The sequence below is a fragment of the Belonocnema kinseyi genome, chromosome 5, assembly GCF_010883055.1.
Source record: "Belonocnema kinseyi isolate 2016_QV_RU_SX_M_011 chromosome 5, B_treatae_v1, whole genome shotgun sequence".
Lineage (NCBI taxonomy): Eukaryota > Metazoa > Arthropoda > Insecta > Hymenoptera > Cynipidae > Belonocnema > Belonocnema kinseyi.
The window spans coordinates 124,941,984-124,946,271 of record NC_046661.1 but is presented as its reverse complement, the minus strand read 5'-3'; positions in this window follow the sequence as shown (position 1 = coordinate 124,946,271).

The window sequence follows — 4,288 nt, the reverse complement described above, 5'->3', positions numbered from 1 at the left end:
ATATACTTGTTGTTATAATGAAATTTGCTATCATATTCAATTTTAATACTCGTGATCGTATCACCATTGTTGAATGCAATCTTTCATTTCCATTCAATAGTTTAAATAATCCATGCACGATGGATGCATTGACGCAGCTCTTTCCTTTTCTTATTTCACTAGACGAGGTGACTGCACCCATTCAAGTTTTAACTTTTCTCACTAAAAGTCCATTTTTTCTCACTTCTTTGATCAAAAAATAACATTTTAATCTGTGTCATTTGCGACAAAATATTACTAACACGCAAAATAAGTAGTTGCATTTCCAATGAAATAGTTGCAATTTGAAACAAAAAAGAACATTTTTTAGAAGATAGTAGAATTTTCAATATTAAAGTTCATTTTCAACCAAGAGAGAGCAATCAAAACAAAAGATACAATTTTTATCATGAAAGACCAATTTTAAATTCAAAAGGGCGAATTTACAACAAAACAGTTGAATTTTCAATTAAAAAAAAAACAACTTTAAAAAAATAGGTGAATTTAAGAAGTAATTATATTTGTAACAAAGTAGTCGGAGTTTTAATAAATTTTAAGTTTTAATAAATTTTCAAACAAAAAGAAAAACTCTAATTGTCAACAACAAAAAAGGAATGTCTAAGAAAATAGTACCATTTTCTGCCAATGAGATGAATTTTTAAGTAATATGACGAATCTTCAACAAAAAACATGAATTTTAAACAAAAAATTGGACTTTAACTAAATAGTTGAATTAAAAAATAATAATTTTTAGCAAAAAAGTTTTATTTTTAACTAAAAACTTAATTTTTTAGTCCACAAATGCGTATTTTCAACAAAATAGATAGGTTTTAACTAAAAAAGATCAATTTTTAACCACACAGTGGAACTTTCAAACAAAAAACATAAATTTTTAAACAAAGATGGAAAAATTAATTTAAAATGAAACTTTAATAAAAGAGTTAAATTCTTCAAAAAGTAGTTAAATTTTCTTAAGAAAGAATGAATTTTTAACTAAGATAATGAATCTTCAACAAAAATAAATTTTCAATAAAAAAACTTTCATTTTTACCAAAAAGGTAGCTTAAACTAAGTATTTGAATTTAAACAAAAAATAAATAAACCCCCAACAAATTAGTTAGCTTTTAATCAAATAGTTCAAATTTCAATCCACAAAAACACATTTTCAGTGAATTATTTGAATTTTCAACTGTAATAATATATTTCGACAACAAATGATTACAATTTTCAATCAAAAAAGAGAAATTTTGAAATAAAAATGGAACAGTTAAATTGCAACAAAAAAGAAACGAATGTTCAACTTATTAGTTAATTTTCTTACGAGAGAGATGAATTTTTAACTAAAATGATGAATCTTTAACAACAACAAAATTAATTCTTAACAAAACAGAAGAATTTTTAACCAAAAAGGATGGCTTTAAATAGTTGAATTTTAAAAAATCAGCAAAATAGTTGGATTTTAAGGTAAATAGTTATCAGAAGTAAATTAATTAAATTTTCAACAAAATAGTTCTATTTCCAACTAAAAAGAAAAAAAATTCAACGAAATAGTAGAGTTTTCAATACAAAAATATAAAATTAAAAAAAAAATTATTCTTATTGTGAATTGTTATGAATAATTTAATAAAAAATTATTATTATGGAATATTATTATGAAAATATTATTATCAGTACTATGAAAAAAATTATCATGAATTGTTAATTAAAATTACAAATTTTCAACAACAAAATAAATTTTTAAAAAACGGTGATACTTTACTTTTTAATTGAAAAGAATTAACTTTGAAAATAACAAAACAAAATTAAATAGTTAAATATTCTATCAATAACATTATTTTTTAAGAAAGTAGATCAACTTTCAAGTAAGTCTTTCAATCTTCAACCCAAAAAAATTACTTTTGAAAGAAATAGTAATATTACATTTCTTATCCGAGAATATTAATTTTCTACACAAAAAGGATCATGTATAAAAAAAATACACGAATTTTCAACTAATAGTTCAATTTTCAACTAAAAAAAGCTCAAGCTTAAATAGAAAAGTTAATTTTTCAGTTAAAAAAAACTTCAACAATATAATAACGAATTATCAAACAAATGAATTCAACAAAGAAAGAAGAATTTTAAACAAAATAGTTGAAGTGTCAACCGAAATTATGAATTTTTAACAACAATAAAAAACGAATTCTCAACAAAAACGTTAAATTTTCAACCAAAGAGATCAATTTCATCTAAAATTATGAATCTTCACGAGAAAAATAAATTTTCACGAAAATATTTTAATATTCCACCAGAGCGTTGAGCTTTGACCAGAAAGTTCCCTTTTCAACAAGGAGATTAATTTTCTAAAAGAAAAAATGAATTATCAACATAATACCTGAATCTCCAATAAAATTCTTTAATTTTTATTTACAAACAATCAATGTTTAACCAAAAATGTAAAAATGGAAAGGTTAAATCATCAGTTAAAAAAAATTAATTTGCAAACAAAAATGAAATAAATTTTCAACGAAATGGTAGAGTATTTTACCAAAAGAGATTACTTTCGAAACAAAAATACAATAGTCGAAATTTCAGAAAAAAATTAACTTTCAACCAAGAATAGTTGGATTTTATTATTGGGTTCTATAAATTTAGAATTTAAGCGAAAAAACTAGAATCGCGGAAGATTTTTGAAATCAGGAGAAAAATAAGAATAAAAAAAAAGTTTTTATCGTTTTTCATGGTATGATTCTTATATCTAAATCATTTTTATTCTTAAATCCTTTTTATTTTATAAATCCTTTTGCTTCTCAAAAACTATTTATTTTTCCATTTTTTTATTTTAAAATATTTTTTTAAATCCTTTTTATTTTCAAATCCTGTTTACCTTTTAATCCTCTTTACTTTTAAATTCTTTCTACTTTTAAATCCTTTTTATTTTTAAATCATTTTTATTTTTAAATTATTTTTATTTATAAATCGTTTATATTTTCAAATTCTTTTAATTAGTTAATCACTTAAATTTTTAAATGCTTTGTGTTGTTAGGTCCATTTTATATTTAAATATTTTTTGCAACTCTTTTATTTTCAAATCCTTTTTACTTTTCAATCCTTTTTATTTGTAAATCTTTGTTATCTTGGGATGATTTTTATTTTGAAATCCTTTTATTATTTAAGTTCTGTTTATCTGTTTATTTTCAAGTGCTTTTTACTTTTAAATCATTTGCATTATAAAATCATTTTTATTTTTCAATTCTTACTCCTTTTTATTTTTTAGTTCTCTATATTTTCAAATACTTTTCATTTTCAAGTCCTTTTTATTGTTAAATAATTTTTGCAATCCTTTTTACTTTTCAATTATTTCTTTCTTTAAATCCTTTTTATTTTTAAGTTCTTTTTATTTTTAAATATATTTTTCAATCCTTTTTATTTTCTAGGCCTTTCAAATCCTTTGTATTTTTAAGCATTTTTCACTTTAAAATTCTTTCAATTTTTTAATCATTTTTCTTTTCAAATACATTTAATTTTGAAATTTTTTCTGTATTTAAATCCATTTTGTTTATAAATCGATTTTTTAATCCTTTTTGTTTTGAAATGTTTATTGCAATCCTTTTTAGTTTCAAATCCTTTTTACTTTTAAATCCTTTTTATTTTTAAGTTCTTTTTATTTTCAAGTTCCTTTTTATTTTGAAATGCTTTCTATATTTAGTCCTTTGTATTTTTAAATTCCTTTGATTTTTAGGTCTTTTTTATTTTTCAAACATTTTTATTTCTGAATTCTCTTTATTTTCAACTTCTTTTTATCTTAAAATCCTTTTAATTTTTTTATTATTTTCATTTTCAATACCTTTTAATTTTTATATCCTTTCTATATTTAAATCCGTTTTATTTTCAAATCCTATTATTTTTTTATTATTTTAATTTTTCAATTCTCTTTATTTTTAAGTCCTTTTCATTCTAAAATATATTTTTTCATTCTAAAATCCTTTTTACTTTTCAATTTTTTAAATGTTGAAAAATCCTTTTTATTTTGTAGTTCTTTTTATTTTAAAGTCCCTGTTTATTTAAACATCCTTTTTATTTTCAAATCATTTTGTAGTAAAAATGCAATATCCAATAATTATTCAATATAAATTCCTCCCACAACTCACAATAATAATATGAAATTGTGACGACACCAATTCCGCATAATGTCTCTCTTCTGTCCTTCTTTACGAGCTAGATGGCTGTTCTAAAGGACTCAGATTGACTTCTCTCAGTTCGTATTTTACTTTCACGCGACACTAACGTT